General features: G+C 36.7%; 1 protein-coding gene across 4 annotated transcripts in view; it reads right to left on the reverse strand.

The window, feature by feature from the left end:
• The window catches only part of LOC117983563 (protein Wnt-7b-like), a 69,532-nt gene extending 50,746 nt beyond the window's left edge, over positions 1-18,786 (reverse strand). For 3 of the 4 annotated variants that reach the window (XM_069500001.1, XM_034970155.2, XM_034970154.2), the window contains exon 1: positions 18,558-18,786. The gene's annotated coding sequence lies outside the window, so the exon portion shown is untranslated. The remainder of the gene's footprint in view (positions 1-18,557) is intronic. The other variant, XM_069500000.1, reaches the window with a different exon arrangement.
• Between the last annotated feature and the right edge of the window lie 227 nt (positions 18,787-19,013).

A 19,013-nucleotide genomic window follows, 5' to 3' on the forward strand; every position in this document is an offset into this window, starting at 1 on the left:
GCCGCTGGATTCAGGAGGCGCAAGACCTTGGCGTGTGGAAGTAAGAAACCTATGAACAGCAGTGGACGTCTAGTGTTTGATGATGATGATGATAACACGAAGGCCTAATGCTTTCGGCGAGTGTTTGGCTGACATGTAAACACTGTTTGAAGTAGTATTGCAGAGGCAATCGGCGGCGGCGACGGCATATCGAACAACACACTTTAATGGTGAAGGAAAACATGGTGAGGAAACCTGCATGCCAGAGAGCTCTCCATAATGTTCTCAAAGGCGTGTGAAGTCTACCAATCCGCACATGGCCAACGTGGTAGACTACGGCCAAAACCCTTCTCAATCTGGAGGAGACCCGCCTGTTGTGAGCCGGTGATGGGTTGATCATGATAATGATAGAAAATAGATGACGTCCTAGCATGAGAACCGTGATTGTTCATGGTGCACTATTATATGAAATCTCGGGGGTTTGATTCCCGGGAAGGTAAATTTGAGTTTTAACAAAACTTACGTGCTGCTAGATGATTACAAGTCGCTATCTCGTCTGCGCTAATCCCCGCATGCTGCTTATCGTTAGAGTTATTAAAAAAAAGTGATATTAAATTAATTAAAAAACGCACATAACTCCGATAAGTTAGAGATTCGTGCACGGGATCGAACCCTTGACCTCCGATTTGAAGGCGGACGTCCTAACCACTAGGCTATCACAGCTCTATTTTCTATGAAGGGGCATAAAACAGATGTTATCTACATGACTGAAAACCTTACATTTCTTTTACGAGCCAAGACTTCTATACTTGGACAATAACAACGTATCGCTTACAAGTATAAAGATTTTCTTAAATCAATTCAACAATCAGATTTCAAAACACAAACACATTTTACACTCAATTGTTCACACAGTAGAGTTGAAACTTGTATGACAAGTCCCACTTAAGTTCGACTGATATGGGTGTACCAAGAAGCCGAGTTTTTCTGTAACGCTCAGGCGATTCCGATCAATAAGTGTCATGGATTGTATGACCACGGAATACGGGTTCGATTCCCGTTGAAGCAAGTGCTCGACGGATAATTAAACACTAATGAAGCTGTGGGTAGAGGTGCCATCCGTTCTATTTATGCAGGACATGTCTTTGACTATCAATTTTGATAACTACCAAACTTTTTTCCGCCATCCATTATTATGCTTAGAAACTAATTAAAGTTATGGGTCTACAAAATAAAACTAGAGTAACAGATATTCCATAAAGAAGCATTTTAATGAAGGCAGGTTGAGGTTGTTGCCTTAAAAGTGACATAGGCTACTTGTTATCCAGGGCATCGGTAACTGGCGACGCCAAAATAACTTGTTTTTGTTAAATAAAGATTTATTTATTTATTTATCAGCTAGTCAGTACCCATCAGTACCCTTATTATAAATGCGAAAGTATGTTTGTTGGTTGGTTTGTTGGTTTGTACTTCAATCACGTCGCAATGGTGCGACGGATTGATTTGATTTTTTGCATGGGTATAGATAAAGACCTGGAAAGTGACATAGGCTACTGTTTATTCCAGGTGATCAAAGAGTTCCCAAGGGATTTTTAAAAACCTCAATCCACGCGTACGAAGTCGCGGGCATCAGCGCAATCACCTCGGATTGGTTGACGCTCGCTCACTATTGGCTACAATGCATTTTTGGGGGCATCCATAAATTACGCGAGGTGTTTTTTTGAATTTTTTGAATGTTCTGTCCCTCCCTCCCCCCTGGTGAGATATCGTAAGATTTTATTCAATCCCCTCCCCCATCCCCCAATCTCACGTGAGATTTTTCAAAATGTGGGTTTCTTACGTAAACGCGTTGGATTGTTATTGTAAAGAGTAAAAATTATTTTCTTTCGAACGAATTAGTGAATGATCTTAATCGTATTACGATTACGCTTAAGATTAAATCTTAAGCATGTACAATCTAGATAAAATGGACCAAAATAGTATTATTTTTTTTTGTTTCAATCAGAAAAAAAATTGCGTGATATTTGCCGACACCCCCACTCTCTCCAACGTAAGATTAGATGAGATTTGACTCAACCCCCTCCCCCCTTAAACATCTCACGTAATTTATGGACGCCCCCTTTGCAACAAAAATTGCACAAATTCAGCTAATCATAACAATTGAGATTGTAATAATGATTGATGCAGGTTTCCCGCAATCGAGGTGCTGAGCTAGTAAATAATAAAAAATAAATAAAGAAATATAAAAATGTTCGTATCCCGAACTTTGAAGCGTCAACATGGAACCCCCAAGTTATGCTGTAATTACAAACTTGCTTCACATTTCCGACTACCCCTTAATTGAGAGTGTCGCAAAATGAAAACGTGCTATAAATAATATAAGTGCTATATTTCTTTCTTTACGATCTCTTTTTATGATCGCTTATAATTCCGGAATGCAGAATAATTTTATTTATTTCTTGAAATTGTAAAGTACTAGCTTCTGCTCGCGGCTTCGCTCGCGTGGCCTACAGGAAACAAATGGCATTTTTTTGTTCAGAAACAAACATTATAACATCAGGACCCGCACCCTGCACCAGCACCGAATAACACATATAACCTTCCAACCCCCATTTCATCCCTTTAGGGGGGCATTTTCTCATAATCGTTTCTTAGCTGACACCTAACCTCAAGAAAAAACCTACTTTCCAAATTTCAAGTACTCAATTATAATATCAATAATTAAAACTGTCCCATACAAACTTACATCCCCTATTTTACCACCCTTATGGGCAAATTTTCCAAAAATCCTGAAACACGTATTTCTTCATTTGTGACCGAAAACCCAAATACCAATTTTCATGCAAAAAACTTGAAAAATTACTGACTTTCATACAAACTTCCATCCCCCATTTAACCTACTTAGGGGTGGAATTTCGAAAAATCCTTTCTTAGTGGATACCTACTCTTCACAAATAATAGACCCTCCAAATTTCATGTCTTTAGGACCAGCGGTTTAGGCTGTGCGTTGTTATCTATGTCAGTCAGTCAGTCAGTCAGGACTTTGAATTTTATATATATAGATAAGTAGGTTTATCTAAAAAGTAAATAATTTACATAGGTACAAAAAAAATATTAAAATTTTAACATTTTATGAACAAAAATAAAAATACAAAAATTTGATCTACTAGTAACTACATGATGCCCCCTCGTGGATTTAGGTTCGACCACTCTACGCACGTTTCGCCTCGACACCGGACCATCCTCAGGAGATGTTGACCTTACAATGCACAATTGAACCCTCGTAGTTTTAGTTTTAAGTTTGCGTAATGATTATCACCACTATATCTTACAAATCCAACATCTGACCATCAAAAAGAGTAATTTATTACCTATTTTGAATAAATCATTTGATTTTTGACTTTTTGACAATTGCAAATTAACAGTGCTAAGCTTTTCTACTTATATTTAGTGCACAGCTCAAACTACTGGACGAATCAGGTTGAAATTTGGCATGCAGATAGCTTTTATGACGTAGGCATCCACTAAGAAAGGTTTTTTAAAAATTCAACCCCTAAGGGGGTGAAATAGGGGTTTGAAATTTGTGTAGTCCACGCGGACGAAGTCGCGAGCATTAGCTAGTATTTAGCTAGTATTGTATAAAACACAATATGTAGGTATTCCAGGATCTATTTTCGCTAACGCAAACCGACTTTCAAGCTATAAACCTAGATAGCCGATAATAACTATCAGTAATTATAGCTTTCACTGTATTGTTGCTGAATGTGTGGCCAAAGTGCGGAGCCAATATATAAATGCGAAAGTGTGTAATTGTTTGTTGGTTTTTAGGGTTCCGTACCTCAAATAAAGAAATTTGATTTATCGTGTAAAATATCGAAAAAATACGACTGTAGTACGAAACCCTCGGTACGCGAGTCTGATCGCACTTGGCCGGTTTTTTAAAAACAAAAAACCACGCGTTCGAAGTCGCGGGCATCAGCTAGTTGATTTATATGAGTACCAAACAATTTGTAACCAGTTTAAATAAATGTCAATTACTTGCAAATATTATAAATACAAAAGGTTGAATGTTAAACGGTTGACCAATTAAACAAAATTAATAACTTAATTACCTAACTAGCGACCCGCCCCGGCTCGTGTAGTGATTTCAGTCGACTTAATAATTTCTTCGGACATCTTGAACAATTATCGTCATTATTATCCATCCATACTTAGTAATTTTACTTAACTTAACACTTAATCCATACTAATATTATAAATGCGAAAGTGTGTCTGTCTGTCTGCTAGCTTTTCACGGCTCAACCGTTGAACCGATTTTAACGAAATTTGGTACAGAGATAGTTTGTATCCCGGGGAAGGACCATAGGCTACTTTTTATTCCGGAAAATTGAAGAGTTCCCACAGGATTTTCAAAAACCTAAATCCACGCGGACGAAGTCGCGGGTTTCATCTAGTAATATTATAAATGCGAATATCTGTCTGTCTGTCTGCTAGCCTTTCACGGCCCAAAAGTTTAACCGATTTTGATGAAATTTGGTACACAGTTAGCTTACGTCCCGGGGAAGGACATAGGCTACTTTTTATCATGGGATAGGAAATTAGAATTAGGATAGGAAAATCAAAGAGTTCCCACGGGATCTTTAAAAACCTAAATCCACGCGAACGAAGTCGCTGTCATACTAAAACCATACAAAACTATACCTATAAACCTTCCTCTTGAATCACTCTATCTATTGAAGAACACCGCAATTAAAATCCGTTGCGTACCTTAAAAGATCTAAGCGTATTATACAACGGGAAGCGATTTTGTTTTATACACGAAATTTTGACGACCTCCCTGGCGCAGTGGTGAGCGCTGTGGTCTTGTTAGTGGGAGCTCCCGGGTTCGATTCCTGGCAGGGGTTTGGAATTTTATAATTTCTAAATTTCTGGTCTGGTCTGGTGGGAGGCTTCGGCCGTGGCTAGTTACCACCCTACCGACAAAGCCGTGCCGACAAGCGATTTAGCGTTCCGGTACGATGCCGTGTAGAAACCAAAGGGGTATGGGCTTAATAAAAACTGCCATTCCCCTTCCAGGTTAGCCCGCTATCATCTTAGACTGCATCATCACTTACCATCAGGTGAGATTGCAGTCAAGGGCTAACTTGTATCTGAAAAAAAAAAGAAAAAAAAAAGTATGTACCTACCTAGAGATTTATCAAAATGAATATTGTTTTTGGTTTACCATTACGCTAAATAATTGATGTAGGCTTTTAACCGGATAAATAGCTTGTATTAAACACTCGTTGAACCAAAAGTCACTAGCAAAGTGGGTAATATTTCAACGATATCGGGAGTCGGATCTTTACATGTTAATTAATATGGGTAGATGCGAAGGTGAACACGTGTTTATTTTGTGTTGAAAATGTATTTTAAATGTACTTGAATGATTTTATTTCCTTTATAAAAGGAAACAGTGACTTTTTTAATTTGTAGACAAGCGCTTGGCTGCAATCCGGCCTGGTGGTAAAGTGATGATGCATTATAAGATGGAGCGTGCTTACCTAGAAGATACCTATTCACTCTTGACTTGAAGATACCCATATTATAAGTAATTGGAGGGGAAAACTGATGCTGGAAGGGTGTGCCAAATCTTAGCGGTTCAGATTAAATATTATAAAAATAACACGAAATATTTTTTATATTTTACAGTTTCGTAAAGAATTGCGAGAAAAACGTGTATCGAGTTACTAATGAAGTGTAAATTGGGCTTTTAATGGCACATAATAACTATTGGCCCAAATGCCGGGGATTCCTCGTGTCATGTTTCATAAAAATGCAATTGCATTTCAACCCGGTCAAGTGCGAGTTGGACTCGCACACGAAGGGTTCCGTACCATCGTACAGTTACAAGAAATAACGTTTTTAAATTTTCATGGCGGCCATTTTGAAGTTTTTATTATTGATTGTTAAAGCGGCAATAGAAATTTTATACACATTGTGTAAAAAATTTAACTCTCTATCTAGTTCACGAGATACAGCCCGCTGACAGACAGACGGACGGATGGACAGGTAATACTTCGGAGACGGAGCCCTAAAAAGCATTGTATTTTTATAAAAAGTTAATCCGCAGACCAAATATTATCAGTATCGAAATAAATTGACGTCCGAAAAACACTATCCAATTATATCCGTAAGCTTATCTATATGATTAATCTAATGCTAACAAATCTAAAAGTAAAGAATAATCATCTCTATATTTACAAAATGTATTTGTCTGTCTGTCAGTTTCGCGTTTTGAGACTAATGTTGTACAGTGTACTAGACTCAATAGTATATGATACTTACCGTTGACCTAGAATCATGAAATTTGGTAGGTAAGTAGGTCTTATAGCACAAGTTAAGGAATAAATCCGAAAACTGTGAATTTGTGGTTACATAACAAAAAAAAATGTGTTCCTGAACAAATAATTAGTATTTTCAATGTAAGATAACTATACCAAGTTAGGTATCATATGAAAGAATTTTACCAGTAGGTACAGTCAAAAACAGATTTTTAATTATTTTTATGCATAATAGTTTTTGATTTATCGTCCAAAATGTCGAAAAAATTCGACTGTAGTGCGGAACCCTCGGAACGCAAGTCTGACACGCACTTGGCCGGCTTTTTTCTAAAATTGGGGTAAAAAAAAAAGGATAATCCGCTGTTCTATTATAACAGTTCGTAATAGAATTCGGATAAAAGTTTGCACGGAGAGACCACCTATGCAAAAGCAAAAAACAATACAGCGATCCGACGTGTCCAATTTAGTTAATCCGATGTCTGACGGACAGACAATTGGTTTTTTATATAGATTTGTAAATTACTAGCTATTAGATATATAAGGATTTCGAATCTAGTAAGTTCATGGTTATGATTAGGTCATTCGTAACAAATAAATAGATCCAGGTGCTGACCATATCTTGGCAGCTCAAGTCTTAGATTTTCTGAGAACTCTGAATTATGAAAATTAGGTATAAACAAACGATCACTTTTTTGGGTTTTTCTTTCACAGTTTGTTCGGAAATGAATTATCTCATACATTCAAAATACAATTGGTTTTTTATATAGATTTGTAAATTACTAGCTATTAGATATATAAGGATTTCGAATCTAGTAAATTCATGGTTATGATTAGGTCATTCGTAACAAATAAATAGATCCAGGTGCTGATCATATCTTGGCAGGTCAAGTCTTAGATTTTCTGAGAACTCTGAATTATGAAAGTTAGGTATAAACAAACGATCACTTTTTTGGGTTTTTCTTTCACAGTTTGTTCGGAAATGAATTATCTCATACATTCAAAATATGTCCATCAATACCTACTTGATATTATAAAAGCGAAAGTGTGTCTGTTTGTCTGCTTGCCTTTCACGGCCAATACGTTCAACCGATTTGCACGAAATTTGGTACCTACAGAGATAGCTTGCGTCCCGGGGATACCGTGTTCGATGTCGTGTAGAAACCAAAGGTGCATACCCCTTCCAGGTTAGCCCACTTCCATCTTAGACTGCATCATCACTTTCCACCAGGTGAGATTGCAGTCAAGGGCTGACTTGTATCTGAATAAAAAAAGCTAATAATAAACACGATTTCCCGATCAGTTTACCCATTTGTAATAGATACCTATAGGTAAGCTATTTATTATCTAACCCATTAAACAGAAGTAACTACTAAAATAATGTAAGCAATCAAAGCTAGTTGAGAACTAAATCAATTTGCAACGGTAGCTGTCACGTTTATTATTTCCAAGACCTGGAATACTTATAGATGAACGTTTTCCTAATGTCAAAATAATAAGATAAAATGAGAGCATTTCCTATGCAACGGGGACCACTTTAGATATCAAGTGCTAAATGAAAGACGTAATAATCTTTGCACTCAGACTGACGGTTATAAAGTTTATTTTTAATTTATATGGTGTTCGTCAGTTAACTTGCACTCTGAAGTCTGAGGAGATTTATGGGGTGACAATATACCTTTAGTACGCGACAGGTCGAGATGGCAATTGGGGAGGGAACGCCCCGCACAACCGCCCAGCCCCTGCGCTAACCCGGTGCGGGAGACGTGCGGGTGTGCGGTGCGTCCCCCCGCTCGTTACCTCGATTGCCATTTCGATCTTACATACATACGAAATCGACTTCGACTTCCGAATAAATATCTTTACGACTTATTGCTTCATCATCATCATCAACCAATAGACGTCCACTGCTGGACATAGGTCTCTTGTAGGGACTTCCACACGCCACGGTCTTGCGCCGCCTGAATCCAGCGGTTCCCTGCGACTCGTCTGATGTCGTCCGTCCACCTAGTGGGGGGGTCTTCCAACGTTGCGTCTTTCGGTGCGAGGTCGCCATTCCAGCACCTTGAGACCCCAACATCTATCGGTTTTACGAACTATGTGCCCTGCCCATTGCCACTTCAGCTTCGTAACCCGTTGAGCTATGTCGGTTACTCTAGTTCTCCTACGGAGCTCTTATTTCTGATCACGTAGAGAAACCCCAAGCATAGCTCTCTACATCGCCCGCTGAGTGAGTGAGCTTCCTTATGAGGCCCATAGTTAGCGACCATGTCTCGGATCCATATGTCATCACTGGCAACACGCACTGTTCGAAGCCTTTGGTCTTTGGACTTTGGTCATTTACCTACACTCGGTACTAAATATAACTGAAGAGCCCTCCCGCTGTGCGTGGCGCTATAATCTAAATCAAGTTACAGTCTATTTTGCATCCTAGTCAAATAAAGCCTTTCTGATATCACGACCAAAGTCTTGGCCTCAACTTATTTACTTAACAATGCACATAATCATGACTCATAGCCATATATGGAGCTAGATCAAACGTCAATATTGATACTATCGCAAGGAGATCGCAAGTGTCTGATAGATTGGAACTAATCGGTAATCACTATATTTTGATATTGATTGGTAATAGATTAGTTGTACAAAAAATGCCCCGAGTTTGTGTTAAACAAATTGACCTTTGAAAATGTTTTTTTCAAAGGTCAATTTTTTTTACACAAACTTTTATGTTCTATGAAGAATTTAATCATTATCATTAGGTACCTATAAGATTTGATATTATTATCACGAGTATAAAAAGCTTTTAGGTGTACTTAGTCTTAGTATGGAACCTTTATTTTTAATTTTCTAACGGTCTTGAATAAATAAGCGTTCAAAAACGCGCCTTTGTTTTCGCCTGTCATTGTTAGCTTTGATGCCTGTCAATAAATATGATATGCACCGACCACCTGAACATGAATGAATTTCATTTGGGTGAATGGGGGTGGGGGTCCTTAGAATCCTTACATCATCCCTGTGACACTGGCTATAACTTTTTTGGAAAAAAAAACAATATGGTAGTAGTGTTATAAATTATTTGTTATTAAAACAGTTTTTTTTTGTTTTTATAGCTACGCTTTCGTGTTGAGGTGTTGACAATCTCAAATCACTGTGACATATGATTGCTATAAATACATATGTTACAATAGTTTACATCGAGTTTATATGTAATTTATATACAATGTTATTGGATTCGTGTAAGACGGTCATCTTTTATGTATTTTTACCATCTATAGTGATACTTTATTATGAACTACTTGCAACTGAATATTATATTGCGTTATTAAATATCCATCTAATATTATAATGATGAAAGTGCGTCTGTCCCGTTAATTAAACCGATTTTGAAATGGATACCTACCCACGACGAATTTTGAATTTTCTGAGGTTACCGAGATATTTTTCATTCTCCGGGATGTAAGCTATCTCTGTACCAAACCTTATAATCGGTTAAACGAATAACTTTCGCATACTTTCGCATTGAATATTATTATGGACACTTATAACGGTTATCCGATTTATGGAAAGCCGAGAATTATTAGTGCACAATTATCAATTAATTATTTATAGTAGATGTATCTAAGGCACCCCGTGGCGATTTTAATAGTGGGCTTTGTTGTGCAATTTGTAAGCTTATTTGTTGTAGGTATACATAATTAATTAGCTCTTGCTCTATCTTTTTCTACTTAACTTTTCCCGACTGTTTCTGCAAGCAAAGCAATTATGATTGCTCTACACGCTGGACCAACTCAATTCAAAGTTGAATTATTATTTTATTCAAAGTAGGCGCTTAGGTATTCTATTGTACACTTTTTGATTGTCAATTGTTGGATTTGTAAATGAAATGAAATGAAATGAAATAGTTTATTTGTATGAATATGGGGAGACAAGGTGTTTACAATAGAGAGTTAAGCCAACATATTATCAAGTAAGATAATCATCTGATGGTAATATATAATTATGTAAAATAAAAACTAAAGCTACTAGTGTTAAAGTTATGTTTAGTATTAAACTTTAACTAGGTACTAATAAAACCTGGACTAACTACTAATAAATACTGAACCAGGCTATCGAGGGACAGGAACGAATGGAAAAGGATGGAGGAGGCCTATGCCCGAAAATGGGTGTTCCAATTGCAATAATACACTTTACAAGACGTTATTTATAAAAATATACACTAAAACAGAACATCATAGTAATATATAGAAATAGACCCGTGCTCTGAAGTAAGCCAGCGCGGCGATGGGTAGATGACTCCTCCTAACGCAATCCTAAGGTTATTATAATATATTATAACCTTTTTACAAACAGCGTGTAGAGGCATCATTTCGTCAGTGTTACTCAGAGTGCAATTAATTTATAGAGCCAGCACCCCACTGCGATGTAATTGTGTGTTGTGTTGTAAATGTAACAGGACAGCTACAAATCGTACCGCTTATTGTATAACTAACTAATTAATGATTTTTTATTGATTTTCGATACCGTATTGTTACCTATCTTTATATTTTTTCTACGCCTTTATATTTGACTAGCTTATGCTCGCGACTTCGTCCGCGTGGACTACACAAAATTCAAACCCCTATTTCACCCCCTTAGGGGTTGAATTTTCAAAAATCCTTTCTTAGCGGATGTCTACGTCATAAATAGCTATCTGTAATCTGTATGCCAAATTTCAGCCCAATCCGTCCAGTAGTTGAGCTGTGCGTTGATAGATCAGTCAGTCAGTCAGTCACCTTTTCCTTTTACCTATATATTTAGATGTATTTCTTACGACTGCTTTCGACTTTGCTAGGCGAACATGTAAGTTGTTTTTATTCGCTATCCCGTGGGAATTTCATAATATTCGGCCTTATTCGGCTTCGGCCTCTGTGCAAATTATTAGCATTCCAGGTCCAAGAGTTTGAGCTGAGTGTCGATGATTTTCTCAGACAATAGGTAGTGTAGATCAAATTTGGCAGACCGTTGCCGGCTTGGGCCAGCCTCGATAGCCAAAGCAAATTATACTGTTGATTTAAAACCAGTTGTTTTTTATTGTCTTAATTCAATAAATCGGTTGGCATGTATCAGTTTACAATCGGAGCGTCTAACGAGGTGCCGTAAGCAATAATTGTAAATTTCATTCGGTTAGGTAATCATATAACTAATAATCTGGTGATTCATCGGTTCTTTTTATTGTACTCTAGAATAATTCTACTTTTATTATCACATAACTAGATCTTTACTGGTTCTCTGCTCAATTACTGGTTGGTCTTAATTAAAATAATTGTTGGTCAACTGATCTTTATGACATTCATAATAATTTTACCTAGGTATATATAGTGGTTAAGACATCTGCCTCATAGTCGGAGATCGGTTGTTCGATCCCGGGCACGCACCTCTAACTTGGAGTTATGTGCATTTTAAGTAATTAAGTATCACTTTCTCAAACCGTGAAGGAAAACATCGTGAGGAAACCTGCATGCCTGAGAGTTCTCTATACTGTTCTCAAAGGTGTGTGAAGTCTGCCAATCCGCACTTGGCTAGCGTGATAGACTATGACCAAACCCATCTCATTTTGAGAAGAGACTCGTGCCGACCATGAGTTGATCATGATGATAGGTACTATACCCATAGAAACTAGTCGGGCTAACGTCGACTAACCACGTGAGTATCTAGTAGGTATAGTCTACTCATTATTTCTATGAAATATCTTACTGCCGCACTCAGAGTCGCTTAATCGTTACTTAAGTTTAGTTAAAACGAGACAGAGCTATGTCTCGTTTTAACTCAATCTTAAGTAACGATTACCGACTCTGAGTGCGGCTGTTAGACTTACTAGAGTGAAAGTAACTTACTAAGCGCTAGACAGCGTTTTACTCGAAAGCTAGAAATTAAATGCTACTCTAGTAAAATTACAAATCATACATACATTTTTAGGGTTCCATACTCTACCCTATTCGGTTAGAGCCCCATTCCAAAGTCTATTCGTCTGTCAGCGGGATAGTAGGGATAGATATATAGATAAAAAAAAATTGTGGTCATAAACTAATAATTAGTATTTTCAATTTTCGAAGTAAGATAACTATATCAAGTGGGGTACCATAATATGAAAGGGCTTCCTTCACCTGCGCATTCTAAAAATGATTTTAATTTATTTTTACACATCATAGTTTTTTAATTATCGTGCAAAATGTCGAATAAATACGACTGAATTACGGAGCCCTCGTCGCGCGAGCCTGACTCGCACTTGGCCGGTTTTTTATTTTGCAGTAAACACGCCACCTTTTCATAAACCACTTGGCGCTTGTAAATCAATTTATTAATCATGTTTACGCAATACGTCAACATCCCAAAAAAGTTTACCAAACCAATTATTTTTTATTGGCTTATTGAAACCTAATAGATTTATGAAAATTAATTTATTATGATTTACAGCTTGATAGCCCACTTAATACTTTAAAGGTTTTGCTGTGCAAATGATTTCCGAATTGTAAAGTTTTATTGCCAATTAGATGAAAATGGCTGCTTCTGTTTATTATCTCCGTAGGTATCTCAATGACATAAATAATAAAATACGGTTATTATTAGCAACATCCAAAATCACCCGATTAGCAAAAAACCGGTCAAGTGCGAGTCAGGCTCGCGCAACGAGGGTTCCGTACTACAGTCGTATTTTTCGACATTCCTCCTCCTCGAGATTGTCCTTTTATTTATTTTTTATCTATTTCTAAACTTCCGCTGTCCATGCATCTGTCCGTCTGTCTGTCAGTGGGCTGTATCTTGTGAAACGTAATAGATTGTGAGTTGAATTATTTACAGATTTTATTTTTATAGCCGCTATACCTACAATAAATAATAAAAAAATCAAAATGGCTGCCATGAAAATTTATAAAAATTAAAGTGTTATTTCTTATACGATGGTACGTAACCTTTCATGTGCGAGTCCGAGTCGCACTTGACGGATTTTATAATAAAAGCTTAGATAAATTATTTTAAACTATGAAATCATTCCCGAGTAGGCATTAATAGTTATTGATTGAAACTTGATTTCAACCGTAAAAATACCTATCGTTACTTTTAATCATCCATTAAATCCAATCAAACTCTGTTATGAAACTCGGTAAATCTGGTCCATGTTGTAACGGAACGAGGAAATTAAAAAAAAAGGTTAATTGACAAAATTAAGTTCGCGACGACAGGTGTGTACTGTGTAGTGAGCCTTAATTAATATAACGAGTTTAAAAATATGATCTGACGACGGAAAAGAACTCATTACAGCGCCCTTTTTTTACTTCACGCAATCTGAGCTTGTTACAGAACCATTTTTAGATTCGCTTAATTTGACGAAAGGTCTTGCAAAATGTTTAAACTTTTTCGACTTATAAGTCCCGCAAATTGCTATTGCGCTGGAACCATGTATCATTAACATCGAAATGATGTCATTTTGACGTCAGCCGAAAAAAAAATATACCATCAGCTCGAAACTTCAATCTAGTGCTGACGTCACTAAAATAACGGCCCTGCGTATTAGCAATTTGCGTGACTATAATACCAGGCTGTAGGTAGGTATGTACCTATGGTCTACGATCTTTGCCTGCCCCGAAAATGATAAATTGCATTAACGTAACTTTTTCCGAATGTTTACTTTTAGACGACTAAATCAAGTTGTAGACCTATGACGGATTTGAAAGATTTTTAGGGTTTCGTACTTCAAAAGGAAAAATGTAACCCTTATAGGATCACTTTGTTGTCTGCCATAAAAGCCTGAAAGCCTTTACGACTATAATCTAAATATATAAGACCACAGCGCTTACCACTGCGCCAGGGAGGTCGTCAAAAATTTTACATAGTTTTGAATTTGACCGCGTTTCGTGCTTGTTATCAGAAGCCGAAATCAATTTAAAATGTCTCAAACGAACTCGTAAGGTGACAAAATGCTAATTTGAATAAATCGGCTATTCCGAATGTTAATTTTGCGTGTTAGTTACTTTATTTGTTTACTTTTCCAAGCTTTGAATATAATCATTTTAAACTGGTGATAAATGATGCTTTTTGAGAGCCTATCCACAAATTTTCCGCTGTGAGCCGAATCTCCAAGCGCGGAGCGGCGAGCGGCAAAAACAAAAAAAAAGTGGACCAACTTTAATTCACATAAAAAACACTGAAAAGTTTTTAATAAATAATTTTTAAATTATGTACCTATATACTCCAAAGTCCTTGAGTGGAGACAGCGTTTAAGCAAGCGTAGTGTGGGAGGCCCTCCAGCACGATTGACCGACGATATAAAGAGGCTGGCGGGAAGTGGCTGGATGAGGAAGGCTGAGGACCGGGTGTGGTGGTGCTCTTTAGGGAAGGCCTATGTCCAACAGTGGAAGTCCACAGGCTGATGATGATGATGATATACTCCATACCTACCAATTTATAAGCTGCCTAGTTGATGTCAGCGACTTCTTCCGCGTTGATTTGGATTTTCAAAAATCACGTTGGAACTCATTTATTTTCCGGGGATAAAAAGTAATGTCACTCTCCATGTCTTTAACTATATCCGATTAAAAAAATCCTAAAAAGGTCAATGGGTGACTAGGTGAAATAAACTGGGTAGGTAATTCACTTGCATTTGTATATTTTATTCGCGAAGTGCATACAAAACTATAATCGGGCTTAAAAAGGCTTATATTAATCATACGAGTCAAGTACGAGTATAAAAAGCAATTAAAAGCGGTGAAAAGTGTCGCTTGACAGTCAATGGTAACTGCTCTTCGGATGAACTAGAGCGAATCAAACCACAGTCCACACTCATGACTCAACTGTGAACTGTGGTTAGACGGGTGGAAAAAAAAAAACCGGCCAAGTGCAAGTCAGGCTCGCGCAACGAGAGTTCCGTACTACAGTCGTATTTTTTCGTCATTTTTTCAAATCATAATTCAAAAACTATGATGCATAAAAATAAATAAAAATCTGTTTTAGAATGCATAGGTGACGCCTTTTCATATGATACCCCACTGATATAGTTATCTTACTTCGAAAATTGAAAATACTAATTATTAGTTCATGACCACAATTTAATTTTTTTTGTGTGAAGTAATCACAAATTCACGGTTTTCAGATTATTCCCCTAATTTCTTCTATAAGACCTACTTACCTACCTGCCAAATTTCATGGATATCTTTCGAGTTTCGTGTGATATGTACATTGTACAGATTTCCTTATTTAGCATAAATAATACAGGTGTAACCAGAACGCTAGCAAAAACTTTGCGTTATTGTTATACTACCTAAACACAATCCAATACCTATAACCATTTGCTTCATTTTGTAGTTTTAGTGATTTAGTATTTTTCAAACCCGCAATGTATAGCGTGCAAAACTCGGGTCAATGCTCCGCCTACGACGCGGTATTGACTTCCATTGGCCTACTTACGCAACGTTCGTTGACCTCTACCGTCAGTCAGATAGTGGCTAATTCCATTGTACACTATCTCTAAACTAAAGTAACATGACACGTCTAAATCTATTGCAATCCCTTTCATAATGTTGCTTGCGGTAAAGGATAGCACTAGATTTAGACCTCTTAATTTAGTTTAGTTTAGAGATTGTGTACAAGAGAATCGGCCCCATTGTATTTGCAATATATCTTTTACAAAATTATATTTTTATCGCGTTTTTTTTTGTGGTATCATAATATCAGTAATCATCAGTACTACCCGTCTTCGTTTTTGCCAGCGTTCTGGTTACACCCTGTATACAAATTTGAGTTTTATACCAGTCTAGATACCTAGTTAAATGTGATCTTCGACATCGTCTCGTGCGAGACCTAGTCGATTTTGTTTTATCAGTTAATGACCATTTTGGTGAAAGAGTAGACACATTTTTTGTTTTAATAAATTGTAACTAATTAAGAGAGTACCTATTGCATAATTAATCTATTTCAAAAGTATATCTTATTAATTTTATGCTATGACTAGCTTATGCTCGCGACTTCGTCCGCGTTTACTACATACATTTCAAACCCCCATTTAACCTACTTGGGGGGTGGAATTTCGAAAAATCCTTTCTTAGTGGATACCTACTCTTTACAACGACGTACCTACAGAGTTAACAAAAAATTGTTTAGGCATATAAAAACGAAAAATTTGCATACCAAAGCAAAAAGGGAAAATAAGTACACGGATAATATCATAAGCACGCATGCGAAATTTTAGTTTACGCAATTTGCATGATTTTGTTTTTGTGGAGTTGCACGTCAGAAAATTATACTTAGGTAGCATATGAGTATTATGCCTACCAAATACACAATACAAGGACTTCAGTAGGTCCAAATTCTAATCCTAACTTTCTATAATATTATGATATTTTATAATAAAATCCCACAAACAATTTTAGACTTGCCTTTACACAAGTTTAAAAAATCAATTAAAGGTATGCTCTTAAAAAAAGCATATTATACAGAGGAAGACTATGTAAATGATAAGAAACCTTCGACTTGACTCACTCCAGCAATGCACGGGGCTGCAATTGCTTGTACAGTATCGTATAATAATACTGTAAATTGATGACTTGAAAAGAGCAACAGCCGAGTTTCTTGCTGGTTCTTCTCGGTCGGAACGGCATTCCGAACCAGTGGTAAATTAAACTAGTTAACGATTGAAAAGCACTTGTCTACTTGAAGTCTACTTGAATAAAATAAATTATATTCTATTCTATAATATAAAAAATCAAGTTAGAAAATATGATGTTATATTTTCTAACTTGTTTCGTGAGACGTAGTATAAGATTTCCACGAATTTCTTCTCGTTGATGTAGGTTTTAAGAATCCCGTGGGAACTCCGGCCTATATCTGTATCCTAGATGCAAACTATTTCTGTAGCGAATTTGGGTAAAATTGGTTAAGCAGATGAGCCGTGAAAAGGTAATACTTAGACAGACAGACACATTTTTACGTTTGTAATATTATTACGGATTAATCTTGAATTTGTATAATTCAAGTTAGAATTTACCCAGTTTATATTTTACTAGCTTATGCCCACGTCCGCGTGGACTACACAGATTTGAAACCCCTATTTTATCCCCTTAGGCGTTGAAATTTCAAAAATCCTTTCTCAGCGGATGTCTACGTCATAATAGCTATCTGCATGCCAAATTTCAGCCTGATCCGCCACGTAGTTTGAGCTTTGCGTTGATAGATCAGTCGGTCTGTCAGCTTTTCCTTTTATAGCTAAGTATAATATTTTGATTCTCCCATCCGCCCTGTTTCTCAACTGAGCAACGTTATAAAATCAGTAGATACAAGTGGTGATAGAAACCAGCCTTTACAACTCTCATTTAATAGGATGATACTGCGTATTTTACTTTTGTTTTTAAATTGTAACTTGTAATTTAGTTTATTTCTTGAATAAATTATTCATTAAAAATATGCCGCGAATTCATCCGCGTCGATTTAGGATTTTAAAAATAATAATAATTAATAACAATAATTTATTTATTTAAATAACTCAGTACAGTTCATCTCTCTGGAATCCTGACCCCTAAACTAGAAAATCCCGTGTCTTAGGGGCCAGTGCCTTCCCAAACATAGAATATGAATAGTTAATAATTTACAGCTAGGTATTCCAACTATTTCAAATAAATAAATAAATAAAACACAAGGTTTAAGCGTTAAACAAACTAAGGGACGCCTCCGAAGCCATGTTAAGCCATCTCAAATACCATGAGAAGTTTTTCATTTTTCCGGATAAAAAGAAGCCTACATGCGTCTCCAGAATGCAAGCTAAGTAGCTACTCTTACGTAGCTATTTGAACCTTTCGTCAAAATCAATGATGGGCCGTGAAAAGGTGGTTATAGACAGACGGACACACTTTTGCATTTACAATATTCTTATGGAATATGTATACCTACTGATGGATATGGATCTAATAACAAAGGCAAAGTTTATTTTATAAATGTTCCAATATCTTCTAAATATATAAAAAAGAAAAGGTGACAGACGGACTGACTGACTGATCTATCAACGCACAGCTGAAACTACTGGACGGATTGGCCTGAAATTTGGCATGCAGATAGCTATTATGACGTAGGCATCCGCTAAAAAAGGATTTTTTAAAATTCAACCCCTAAGGGAGTAAAATAGGGGGTTGAAATTTATGTAGTCCACGCGGACGAAGTCGCGAGCATAAGCTAGTTATATTTATATGTGTGAAAAATATTTTATTATTACATAAAAAAATATAACTAGAAACTTACGTCGTCACATACGATTTTACCTCAATACTGTACGAAAATAAAAAGAAGGAAAAGTCACAAAAAAAAACACATCCACAAAGAGTTTCGATAAAAAAAAGCGATCGCGTTCGGAAAATTGCGGTAAAACGTACGGAAAACGTTTTGTTGATATGAATTTTCCGTAAAACTTTTCACGTAATGTTCGTGCCGGTACTGTAAGGCTCGCTTCACGCGTGCGTTCTATTCGAGCTCCCAGCATCCACTAAGATGGAATCGGATTGAACCGCATCGTGTCATTTTATTTTATTGCTCTCGTAGAGTTTTGCGTCCATTACTTAGTTTGTAAGAGCAATTTGTTCGTTTGAGTGTAATTGCAGCCATGGATGATGCTATTAACTTGGATTAATTCACCCTATCACCATCATGTAAACCCATTGCCAGACCCAGAATGAGAGAGGTTTAGGTCATAGTCAACCA

Source organism: Maniola hyperantus, chromosome 7 (genome assembly GCF_902806685.2).
Source record: "Maniola hyperantus chromosome 7, iAphHyp1.2, whole genome shotgun sequence".
Taxonomy (NCBI): domain Eukaryota; kingdom Metazoa; phylum Arthropoda; class Insecta; order Lepidoptera; family Nymphalidae; genus Maniola; species Maniola hyperantus.